The following is a 13,664-nucleotide window of genomic DNA, read 5'->3' on the forward strand; positions in this document are numbered from 1 at the left end:
CTTTTCTTTTTTATAAATATAAAAATAGAAAAAATAGAAACAAAAACTTTGGGTAAAATGTCAGTACTTAAATGTAAAAGTAAATGTGAGAGACTGAGCTTTTTAAAAACTGAGCTGCACAATCAATAGCCACCCTGACCAGTTAAATGCTCTGGATTGTAATGAATGTCAAAGGTGAGTGTACAAACAATCCAACACATTGACACCTGTTCCAGTGTTCCAGCTTGTAACGTTTTGCTACTCTGTACGTGTGTGGCCTTTTGCCATGCTAACCATTAGACCTTCGCACAAATCATTAGCAAGGGTGTTGTGAAGACCAGTGATAGAATCTATAATCTTGGTCCCTTTATCTGGCTACCCAGTTTAATGGCCGGGCAGGTGTTAATGATGATTGAGACTAAGGCTGGTTCTGATCAGACGCAATGAGTTGAGTGTAATGGACTGAAAAGCTTGCTTTGGAACAAAAGTAAATTATGGCCCTCACAATCAATAGTAATAGTCAAGTCAATAGGGCTTTGCTCCAGTTCTCATTGAAATAAGGCGCAAACCAACAAATTCTTCCTCCTCATAATCCTTAACTTTTTTATGATAGATAGATAGATAGATAGATAGATAGATAGATAGATAGATAGATAGATAGATAGATAGATAGATAGATAGATAGATAGATAGATAGATAGATAGATAGATAGATAGATGGGAGTCTAGTATAACATAACATAAATTTGTGGTTGCCTTTCCATATTTAAAATTGAATCTAAAATTAATTAATTGAATTTAAAATTCAATTGTTTTTATGATAGATAGATAGAGAGAGAGAGAAAGAGAGAGAGAGAGATAGAGAGTCAATTTTACATACAAGAAAACCCTTTTAATGAAAATACAATGAGAAAAGAAAGAGGACATATAAATTGCTTTTGCAGGGTAATCGCAGCCTCCCTGCACCATCAGCTGCTGAAAAGGACAGCACAATCAAATCATCACAATCGAATATTCATCTCATAGCTGCTCTTATTTTCCTCCTTGCAAATTCTGTACATGTCCTGATTCGTTCATCAGCTTCTCACAGTACTCTTTCTGTCTTCACACACTCTCTCTTCACTCATTTGTACATTTCTATCTCTTTCCTTGATCACCCTAAGCTGCTGCACATCCTTTCCAGCTCGATCATCAGATCTTTTTGTCCTTCCTCAGTGTTTCACATACGCTTACAATAAGCTTTAATCTTTGCTTTTGTTCTATGCCTAGCCTCCCAGTTTTTTGTCTCACTGACTATACCAATGTTTCTTTGCTTTTTGAATATTTTCTTATGCTTGCTCATTTCACCACTAAATCTCCTTAAGGGAATATACATGATGTGCATATAAATAAGGGGCATTGTGAGGGTATACACTGAAACAAACATTTTATCATTTGTTCCCAGCTGTCTAATGGCAAGAGCGATGGTATACCTTGGCTAGATCATCAATCTACTGCAGACTTCTTAAAACTTGCCATCACATACACAATGTTAAAATGATGAAAGTAGGCCATCAATGTCATTTTAACCTTCTGGTATACTATTATTTGCAAATTAGTCCTAGAATATTTTGTTTAAAACTCTGATATTTGACAAAGTGATTATTTGACCTGGTAATAAACGGAAAGTTGGCCAAAAATTATAACCATTTATCATGCCTGTGCTGAATCTCGAGAAAATCTAACAATTGTTTTGTCATTTCACTAAAACACTAAACCAAAAAAAGGACAACTTTACTGTTGATTATAGGGTTACCACAGTTAGTTAGTATCCTAATTTAATGAAATGTCTCATACACTGATTTGTATGGATACGAGACAATTACAAACCGAATAAAGGACTGCATCCTTTCAATATCCCTCTTCTGGCAAGGCCTTGTGGATACGCAGGGCGTGAGACAGTGAGTCATGAGACATATGGGAGATGGACTGAACACTGCTTGGTGTAGCATGGGCAGAGAATAAAGCTGGTAATCAAAGCTGACCAGCCATGAGAAGCTTTATTTTCAGACACTCTTTTTATTGGAAAGGGAGTCGGACAGATCTTTGACAGTCACTAGAAAATATTTATGGCCTTTTAATGTGCGTGTTTATGTGTCTATGTTTTAGTGCTGTGGCTATGTCCTGTCTCACTGGTAGCCTTACGGTTTGTCAGTCCTATCTTGTTAAGCTGTGCATGTAGCCCATGTATAAGCAAGCATATGAGTTGTGTTTATTGCCACTAAAGAGGGATAAATACATTATCCCATCCATTTTGTCATTTTCTGAGTGTGTCATCCTTTCAAATCTTAGTATTACGATCATCAGCTTTGTGTATGAAATTAGTTAACTCTTCTATTTTAGTTTGGCTTATAAGAAGGGGTCAGCGTAAAGCCTCTTATGTCACAGTAAGGCATGAGTCATCCAATCTGGCTGAACCATACAACACAATAATAAGGCTATAAAGAAGAACAGGAAGGTGCTAAAGCAGACAAAATAAAGCTATTTTTTATTCTTATCTCATTTTAGTTTTTACTTGTTGTAATGACAGAAACCACAGTGGCCCTTGTAATCAGCCACAATATCCCCCAATAGACCAGTAAAGGAGCAGCAAAACTCTAAGTAACAGAACTATTACTATTTTATCTCCTAACACACTAGCTTGATCTTAGGAATCTCAGGTTAGCCCACACAGGAGCTGATAAAAGCCTTTGTACCTTACCTCAAAGGAGCATGGTTTTGTAATTCTCTCTGGCAGAAAGTTAAAAGACACACAAATGTAAAGCTTTTCTGTTTCCATGCTCTGACAGGTATGCTCACATGCTTCCAGACAAGAAAACATTTTTGGACTTCTTTGATAATTCAGCCTGTCATGGGTACTCAAGTGGCAATAAGGGTGTTATTACTGACACCATCAACAAATCAAACTACAAATCAAAAGTGTCATTATAATATAAATAATGACAAGGTTTATTTGTATATCACCCATCAAAAGCAGTGTGCAAATATGTTTTACACAGAACACAAAAATTCACAGTCATGTATAAATACATAGGCTGATGTAGGTGTAAAACTGAACAAATGGGTGATTAAAAAACAGTGTAGCATGAATAATAGTTTGAGTGTCATTATATCCTAGAAATAGTTCTCATTAGTTATCCTCACAACATGCTCATTAATGTGCACGTTACACCCCCTACTCAAACTTTTCCAATTCTGAGGAGGTGAACATAAACAAATTTTGACAGAATCAAGGAGTTGCCTCATTATCTCAACCAAAGTGACAGGAAACAAGGGAAGAGATCATTTAATTTTTTTATTATTATTCCCTCACAAAGCCCTGATAGGTGTAAAGATTATTTATTGTAGAGACTATTTTTAAGAAATACTGCTCTTAATGATTTTGCATATCACCTGGAAGCTTTGTTGTCTTGTTTTTATTTATGCAAGTAATACAGGCTTCCTGCTGTACTTAATGTACCGCTTGCATCCACAAAGGGCTTTGTCTCTGATCACGTGTCCTAGTGAAACAGTTAAAAAAAAAAAAAGAAAGAAGAAGAAAACATGTTTTAGGATTGTTTGAGTCAATGGTTCTCATTTCAAAAAAACAACCATTAATTGCCATGATTAATTAAAAAGAGCATATAAAGGAACTATGGAAGAGGTAAGGTGATGATACATTTTAAACAAATGATATGTTCGACAGTAGCCTTGGGAAGCTATTAAGAAAAAGGAAAACAATGGTTGAAACTCTGTACGCCTTGCAGGCAATTCATTTTTCTTTGTCTAAAAGAAGCTAGGGGGTGCGATTTCTGCAGGTAATTGCTTATGTTAATCACAGTCATATTTGAGAGTGGGAAGAACCCTCTGCCGTTCTTCTAAGCAAGCAAGGCCATTGGTCAGCTGCCCCTTAACCAGAAAGAGCTTCGGTGACTAATTACTGCACTCCAGCTGCCTACACTCTCTGGAGCACTCACCCAGCTTCTTTATCCAAGCACTTATTTTCTAGTCTCTTCTGTAATCACGTCAGTCCTTATCCAGTTGGGTAAGACCATTATGTTGCCCTTAGATTCTGACAGTTGAATGTAGTTCCCATATGGAAAAGAGAAAAAAAATGTGAATGTTGCGTTCCAATAAACACTATTTTTTGTTTTATACATATCTGATAAGATTGGTATTGTTTATACTATTTTCTATGAAATATCAACCACAGTCTGTTTCCAAGGATTGCCGTTCTGAGCCAATAATAGCAATACCAAATGGTAATACAATACATAGAAATGTGAATAATCATTCAGTACGTTTCATTTTCTTCTCCTTACGGGTTGTTTGGATTTTACTCCATTCTCTAGCTTATATCTATGCCCGTTAAATTAATCCTCCAAAAATAATTAATAAACTACAACGAGAAAATCCAACCAATCTAAGGGGAATAAATAGAAAATGCATTTACAAATGATAAAAGAAACAAAAAAGCATTGAGGTTCAGTTCATTTTGAAAATCCTAATTATATCACCTTATTTGTGGAGCATACAAAATAAAGGCATCTTTAAAACACGCCTAAACATGGCGCTAATTTAAATAGATTTAACAGGCTACATGCTGTACTCTGGGCCAATATTAAGTTAATGTATAGTGTGCACTGTACCAATTTTGTTTTGATCTAAACCTATAGCCGGAATCTTGAGTACTGCTCAAAAATGGGTTTAGTACACTGGACCCATTTTGGAGTAATATTCAATATAAATACCAGTCACATCAAAGAACAAAAAACTGCTATTTTGAAAAGAGAGGTACAGTATCTTCACTCCAGCCTTTAAGAAGGGCCCAGCATCACACAATTTATTCCTTGTTGTAGTGACTCTTTAAAACTATCCACACAGGCTCTCTGTGCAATTCCCTGCATGGCATGTTGTAGAGCAGTATTGATTCTTCCTTTGTTTCCAGGTTTTAATGTTTCTTTATGATGTACCTGCAGCTATCCAATATTCCTGTTCATTTTTTGCTATCTGTTTGAAAAAGCACCTTGAGTATAAAATCAACTTTTTATGTATACATCTTCTTTAAGATGACCTTGTATCATCAGTGACAGTTTTGTACACAATTCTATAAACATTTTTGTTTTATGAATGCGTAGTATTAAACTATATTGTCTTTGATGCATGCTCAATCAAATCCCAAGAAATCTTTAGTTGTGGGGATTAAACCATATTGCGTTTCGTCCAAGCTTTTTTAAATTTACTTATTTTTTGAGTTCAGTTTTATTCAAACAACCCCGTATCCTTGCCACCAAAAATCTTTTATGTGCTTCACGAAAGAACGACCATGGACCTACTGTTAAACTACAGCAGTCAGCTGTGTCCCAATCTCCTCAAAGCAATCTATATAGCATCCACTTCCTCCAGGCACTTGGGAAGCTCACTTAAAGACATCAATACTTCAGGAAATGAGACACAGAGCAATGGCTTCAAAGACTGAGAAGTTAGACGCCTGACCGAGATGCCCTTACATCTTATTTAAGGCGTTGCTGCTTAGTGTAGCAGAAATCATTGAGTGAAGTGCTTTCTTTCTTGCTAAAAGATCAACCTGCAAGAGAGGTCCAGTCAAAAGGTAGCAAAGTAAGGCAGTTTTCCTACTCCTGTTTAATCAACTGTATGTTATTTGTGCAATTACGAACACTACAATATTTGTGAAATTGTTCTTAAAAATGATAACATAAAATATATATAAAATGATAATATATTTAAACTGAATATCAACTAGAATAACCACAAATTCAATTATTTCACATTACACTGTTTTTTTCCCCCTCACTATATAGACAGTATAAAACCTTTGAGTACACTTTTGATTTAGCCAATTGTGTGTCACAGACTCTATTTAATTTGCCCTCAAGTTTTTGTATATAGATTCTCAACTATGCGCTTCAATTAAGTCAAACTTCCATCATAACGTTTAAACACCTTTTCTGGCTCCTATTCACAGCTGAAGATATTCAGGAGTACATGATGAGGATTAATCCTTATGTTTAATATTCAAATAACTTCCGTGTCTCTTTCCTGGAACATTGCACTGCCAATCAAATGTCAGTATTCGACCACTGCCGTCAACAGCCCCCATTCCTATTGCCTTGGCAACAGAAAAAGACAAGTGTACTGGGAATTCAAATCGACTGGCATAAGAATGACAGAGGAGGGACTTGGCAATAAAAGAGTCAGAGATAAAAGTATCACAAATTACTTGTGACAAATGGCCCACAATCTATCAGTTTCTAGTTCCAACTTAAATTGATGCAATATGAAGACGCTAGGATGCAAACGTTGACCTAGTCTGCCTCAATCTGATGAATAGATGTTTTTTGGGGGGGTTTCAGATGATTGATACAGTTTTAACAGACACAGAGCTGAAATGTGCCTCTGACGGTGATTTCAGACGTTCCAACAATGCATAATCTTGATGTCCGCTGCAACTCTCGTCCGTGATTGATCATGTTGTCACGACGTCCGTATATTGTCATCATGGGGCTGCACTCAGTTATCACATGAGCTCAAATTTATGCTTTATTTGCTATCTACACATTCATGTCTATTCCAGCAGGCAACATAGTTCAGCTCCACTGTCAGTGGAGAGACATACAGAGACACTGCAGCACCAGGATGGAGACTAACATCTGAGATAACACCACAGCAAGCATGAGTCGTAAATTTCACTGTGTCAGATCGATACGGTCGATAATCACTTCTCTTGCACATTCACTTCTAAGTCAGAGCTGAGAACAATTGCCCAATAGTCAGTGGTTCCAACCAACAAACTACATTTGTGTGTTAAATCTGTTTTGGGAAACACTGTTATCAGGTGACTGATTATGCACAAGAGGAGTGCATTAAAAAAGCCCAAAAAAAGTATTTCACTACTTTTTAAATGGGAATTTAAATATTAATATGTATTGTATATTTAACTGCCCCGTTTTTGTTTTACACATGCCTTCTCACTATGTTTCTATCTCATATGTCACATATTTGTCCTTATTTCCAATAGATGAAGCCAGGTGGGAATATAAAGCCTAACCCGACTCACACTATTCAGGTTTATTTGTTGATCTACATAACATCTGATGCATCCTTTCATGCTCTGCCACCTCCTCACTCAACAGTATGGTGCTGCTGACTGTCTGTTCTCTGTAAGAGGCTCTGATATGGCAACCTATGCTCCATTGCTACTGCTGGGCCCCTGGTGGCAATAAAGTTGGAAAGTGATGATGATGTTTTGAGAGAGAGAGAGTTAGGTTTGCATGAGCGGGTATGCAGCAGGTGGCATTAAACACATTTAATGTTAGTGTTGACCTCAAGGGCAAGCTCCAAGATTTTAGGTTTATCAAGACATCTCAAATGCAGCGTAATTCTTTTCATTTTCATTTCTGTGGGCCTGTGAGACTGTGCATAAAATAAATCACAGCCATACATAATCCTGACTTTGATCTTTCGAAAGAAAGTATTTTTGAAGTATTTTTATTGCTTTTTCATTAGTTCAGACAGTTTAGTATTATTTTCATTGTACAAACATACCAACGGGAGCGCTATATTTTTCAAATGCTGTTTGACATCAGTGTATTCTAGTCGCTTATGAAACAATGCAGTGCAGGTGTTCAGCAGAAGAAACTCAAAGAGCAGAATTGCCAATTAGGAAAAGAACCTTTTAACTCCAGGGCTTCCGGCTCTCAGCTTTGAAGTCAGTTTCATATAAATTCATAGTCTCTTGAATTTATTTGAACTTCACCACATGTTGCATATTGCTTCTACTTGAAAGATTGTTCAGTCTAGGAAACACTAATAACATATAAGAATTCTGTTTTTTAAATTTTCTTCTCTAAAGAAAACTTTACAAATGCTGTCTTAGTAATGATCATTCCTAGGCATTCATTTCCAATCACAGAAAAGTAAAGTATTAATGCAATGCTTAGAAAAATACGGTTGGACAAGGAATCCAGTCCACTAACTAGGGAACACGTTAAATCGTGAACTTACTTAATAAAGTTGCCTTTTAACTAGTAAAGTAACCCTGCAGGGAAAACATGTTTTAAGTGTATATACATAACATAGTTTATTAAATTTACACTTCTTTGCCCAAACTATTTATGCAGGAAAAACTGTTTAGATTTCCTGTCAATTTCAAATGGGATTTTAACTAAATAGCCTTTTGTTTGCAATATACATACACTACTGAAAAGCACAGAAGTTAGAATGCAGTACTATTAATTTACCTTAGCCACTGACATATTGTTTGAGCTGGCACTTTAAATTTCCTTCGATAAAGTCACTGGCTTGATAAACGTCACATCCCTGTAAAATAATAATGGAAGCTATGAGAATACACACCAGCTATGGCTGAATAGTTTCTCTTCACCCATTCACAAACAAATGAAAAAGTGTTTCTTCATAATCAATCAAATCAAGTAGAACTTTAGCTTTTAGTAAAACTCACTTCAATTTTCTTTTTTGTATTGGATTTGTTTGTCATATCTGCTACTGAACAAAAGAACAAACAAATAAACAAAGATGGCATCACTCTTTTGGCATTTCCTTTGATAATATCCAACAAAGTAGCAGCAAAACAAATATTCCAAATGTGATTTTCTTTTAAAGTAAGAAGACACAATATGATTTGCGCCTTCATTCTATGTTATACAGTCGTGTTTATTTGAAGCCTGGCAAGCAGTCTGAAAAGCTTCAGTTGGTATAGATCATTTTTACTGTCATCACACTGCCAGTAGCTGCAGGCTAGAAACAGCAATGACTTGTTCCATTTTGTCAATCTCCCCAGAGCGATCACAGTTTTACTAGATCCCCACAAACCTCAAGCAACATGTTTGATTAGTTGCATTGGCAATTAAAATCCAATATCAAAACAATATCAAAGTGGTTACCACATGTGTTGTTTAAGCAAAACATATAATTACCAAGAGATTCTGGTGTAATTGGCAACATCATGCTTTATTGCTTTCCGTTCCACCGCACTGTGTTCTCCCCCCTAACGTTGCCAGTATAATTTGGTACTGCCAGATTGGCACAATAGTTGGCATGGACCTTTGAGCATGGAATTATCATGCTTAGCACAATGACAGGGATTGGTAGGAGAGAATGACTTCATGGTTCTGTATTTTTGCCCTCGGGTTTCAGTCACGGTGATCAGCCCTTGTTTAACCCAAGCCACAAGCACCTTTTTATTTATTTATTTTTTCACCACAATCGCACTATTTTAATAAAGAATAACTGAAAATAGCAGAAAATGCTGACATGCTTTACATTGATGCATTAAAGCATGTCTTTTAAAAAAAAAACGATTTTCAGACGCTCATTAGTTCTTCATTGCAACATTTTACAGTGCTGAGAAATGTAAAAGTCAATGTTGTTTTTCAAGATTTGCTCTGACTGTCAGCAGATTACTGACAGATTACTGTGAAATAACAGTGTGTTCTGCTGGCCTATTTTAAAAAGCCACCCACGGATTCAACCGCTATCAGTGCACCTGCGGGTGACTTTGTGTGTATGTATGTGTTCCATTTTGTCACAGGTTTCTTACTGTCAAAATTGGTTCTCTTATTAACAAAAGAAAAACATAAACAAGCAATATGAGAATACCAAAGAGTCAGGTTTCAGAGCTTTGTTTTGCACACCAGTTTCACAAAATTAAAGTTATTCTTGTTTTAATTTTCTTTTAAGCAGTAAGTCTGGAAATCTTTGACCTGTGTCTATTCATAACACTAAGAGTATTCATAAGAATATTCATAGCTAACACCTGGTTTCCCAAATCCATAACAAGTCATGCATGAAGCCCTGCTATTTTCCCCTGTGGAACACATTTATTCATGCTAGCAGAGACACAAAAGATTAACTTACCATACTGGAATAGAGGCAAAGAACATTTCTGCTTGCTGGCAGGATAGTGGAAAGGTGCCTACACAGATTCAGTCTGAAACATAAAAAGGAAAGACTTCTGTAAGGACACGCAATATAAATGACTTATGTTATTACACAGGACAGACACATCAGAAACATTTGAAATGTCAGCATGCAAGAAGCTTGTGTCATCCACTCACTGTACTCAATGTCACATTTAATAAGAGCAAACACTGAATCCCTAACACAAAGATGCGCGGTACAGAAAGATCCTTGACTTTATACAAGTCACTGGGTTATTTCTGTGCATGTTAAGGGAAAGATAACATAAACGGAAATGCATTAAACAACTTTGCAAAATGTGAGATTAGTAGTTAATTCATTTTAAAAAAAATTACAGTGAAGTTAAAGCCTTGTATACACTGAGATAGAAGCTCAGTATTTCTGAATTACTCATTTCAATTTGTAAAACTTTAATATTACATTGTGCAGCAGAATCCACACTGTTGAATTAGAATTAAATGAGATCATTCTAAACAGTCTATTCCATGAAACAATAAAGATTTACAAACTGCTTAGATTTGGAGCAAATATTTATACAAGGTGTAATTGACGTCCAATAATTAGTATTCATGAGCAGTTCTGCATCACTGTAATATAAGACAGGGTTTTCAATCAGTGTGATAAAATACTTTTTCACTACTGGGTTACTTAAAGAGACCAGTTAAATTACATATTCCACGAGTAAAAAGAGCATCCTTTTTGCCTAGCTCCACCAACCACTATGTTACAGGCTTCATAAAAAAAATGTGTTCTGCTGATATTTTGTATACATTCAGTATACAAATGTACCTCCACTGCGAGACAGTTTGCAAACAACACAAACAACCATTTTTGTCATTTCAGTTGAATTGCTATGCCAGTTGTTTTCCCATAAGCAGCACTGGTTGACTTCTACTTCTGTCAACCAAGAACTTTAAACACAAGAAATATGTCTGTGTGTTGCAGCATCAAATACATCTCCCTGTCATTTTAATACTTTAAAAAACACGCCATTCTCACTGTGGAATTTTGACATTTTGATCAGTAAACCAAAAAAGAAACAAACAAACAACTTGAAGTAATGTTAAAATGCAGCTTTATGGTTTTAATTTCTAAATGCTAACACATCAATATTTTTCACTTGAATATCACTAATATATTTGATGGAATTGCATTTGACGTGAAGAGAAGTATAACAAGCACAGAGAAACCTCAATCTGCCATTCACTGCATTTCTTCCTCTCTGACAGCAATGTTTAGAATTAATGAGATCTCGAGCCTGGTTTACTCTGAAAGGTATGAGCCAGCAAAAATGGAGATGACAGGAAAAGTCAAAGAGCCACACTAATTATATATTTATTTTAAAGACATAGACTTCCAAATGATTTTTTCTTGGCTGCCTGTTGTTGTATTCTTCGCACTCAAACATTTTCTCGGTTTTAATCACACCCTTTTCTCAAATTATTCAAGTTAAAGTGAGACAGATGCTGGCATCTTTTTCTGGAACTGCTAGCTATTTTTTTTCTCTTTTTCACAAAGGGAAGGAGAAAGGCACGGTCCTGGGAGGGGATTTGTGCGGAGGAAGAATGAGAGGGCGAGGAGAAAGAGAAGGAGAAGAGAGGGATGAGACACCACTGGGATGTAGTCTTGAGTATGCCAAGGTCAGCAGAACTCTCACTATGAAATCAAACACTGCCAAACACACACAAAAGGATAGACCTAACACACACACACACACACACACACACACACACACACACACACACACACACACACACACACACACACACACACACACACACACAAGTAGCAACTCACTGCCCCATCTTAGCTCTTCCCTGAACACAACCTGCTGAGAATTGTTAAATTGCCACTGGGCTCACACTTGGCTTTGTGGCACCATTATATCTATGCACACCAGCACGCCCCCATGTCTAAAGACTCTTGTATGAAACAAGTGGACATAGCAGCTACCATGATGTCACCCTCTGGTTTGTGGACTGTTGTTTTGAGGGATTGAGTTTGGTTTTTGGCCTTCCTCATAGCCACAAATGGCAAGCAATGACTGAGAACCAAAAGAGACTACACTATATAGCAAACTGCAAGTCAACCACAGCTATGCACAGCAATCCCAAAGTGGAAGAAGGGAGGTGGAGGTGATAGGAGGAGCAGAGACTCCACATTCTACACACCACTAATAAATGCAGATTGAAGGTACTTTTCAGAACCGAAGACACAATTCATTTTTTTATGATTGTTTCAAGTTTTGCACAGCCTGACCTCACATTAAGATAGACAATAACTGCGGATTTTTTAAGGTTAATTGGAAAGTTGTTTATTTAGGCAACCTCTTGCGACCGTAGGAGTAACAATAAAAATGGGAGAAGTTTAAATTTTAACATGTGAAAGGGGCTGCTTACACCTAAAACCAACGTTTTCACATGGGAGTGCAATTATGAAAAGACAATAAAGTTCAGGTGTAGTTAAAGAAGCCATTCAAGCTATCAATCTGCCATTTAAGTATGAGGATGTTTTGCTTCTTTGTCATTACATTGGTGTCTTGCTGCCTTTCTTGCCTTGCTGTACTGATACTTATGTACAAGTTCAGTTGCACATTTTCGCATTGTTTTCAATTAAGCTTTTTTCTTTTCTTTTTTTGTTTTTTTTTTTTATAGAAAAAGCTGCCTGCCAATATTAAAGAATAGAGATTAAGTAAATGAGTGAGTTTGAAACTCACATATTGCTATAACGAGTGCAATAAGTATGACCCACATGAACCTCATAGTACTTCTTTTATAAGACCGATTTTGACCATTTAGGATGAGTACTATGTTGTAAACACACACATATACTATCTCATACACTGTGTGTGGATACACTCAAAGGAATATCCTCTGTTCTAAGGATTATTTAATGTTCCAATACACTTTCTGTAGTTTGCTGAAGAGTAATCTTTTAGTCCTCGTAAAAATTTCAATGAGAGAGAGAAAAATATAATGTTTGGCTGTGTGTTAAACAAGTTATCAGTCTTAAAACATTCATGCTTATTCATAATAAAAAAAAAAGTCATTTCAGACTTCAGGGAGAACAGGCAAAACATTTCCACATCACATGGGTATTTACGCAGTATAAACAGAGCGACTTTTGTAATCCTTTCAAAGGTTTCTTAACTAGTAAAGTGTTTTTGTGATTTTGATTGATTCCTACAGTGTGGACAAGAAGGTGTGCAGAAAATTCAGAGTTTATGCCAGCATTTAAATCACTCTGATTTTCATTTCCTGATCAAGAGATATTAAAAGTGTTATATAGGTTTATAACTGTATATTTCCCATATTCTGATTGCATTCATCACCATAATTTATCAGGACTTCCCTGAAGGCAACAGGTGCTAAATAATTGATGAAAGCCTGAAAGCTGTTTGGCTCTGTGAGGGAGTGCTTGCAAGTCTCTCGTGAGAGAAAAAGGCAACAGCCGCTTTGAAACCAGCGGAAGCCAGCAAGCCGCAGAAATTACTTCTGTGTTCCGTCATGCCAAACATTTAGTGCTGAGACAATGCAATACAGTTTCATTACAGTGCGGTAGCCTTGCAGGCAGAGACATCAAAGATCTGGTTTGTTTAGGCCTCAGTTAACCAAGACAATCAAGAGATAACGATACAGCTGAGACTAATTTCAAAGAGAACTACTTACCATTCTAAAAGTAAGGATGTTTAAGGATCTTAAAAAGTG

At 36.4% G+C, this 13,664-nt stretch overlaps 1 protein-coding gene across 2 annotated transcripts in view; it reads right to left on the bottom strand.

Moving 5' to 3' along the window:
- Nucleotides 1-13,664, bottom strand: part of LOC113018058 (leucine-rich repeat and immunoglobulin-like domain-containing nogo receptor-interacting protein 2) — a 199,301-nt gene that overhangs the window by 149,501 nt on the left and 36,136 nt on the right. For both annotated transcript variants that reach the window (XM_080304519.1, XM_080304524.1), the window contains exon 2: nt 9,895-9,967. The gene's annotated coding sequence lies outside the window, so the exon portion shown is untranslated. The remainder of the gene's footprint in view (nt 1-9,894; nt 9,968-13,664) is intronic.

The sequence above is a fragment of the Astatotilapia calliptera genome, chromosome 2, assembly GCF_964374335.1.
Source record: "Astatotilapia calliptera chromosome 2, fAstCal68.1, whole genome shotgun sequence".
NCBI lineage: Eukaryota > Metazoa > Chordata > Actinopteri > Cichliformes > Cichlidae > Astatotilapia > Astatotilapia calliptera.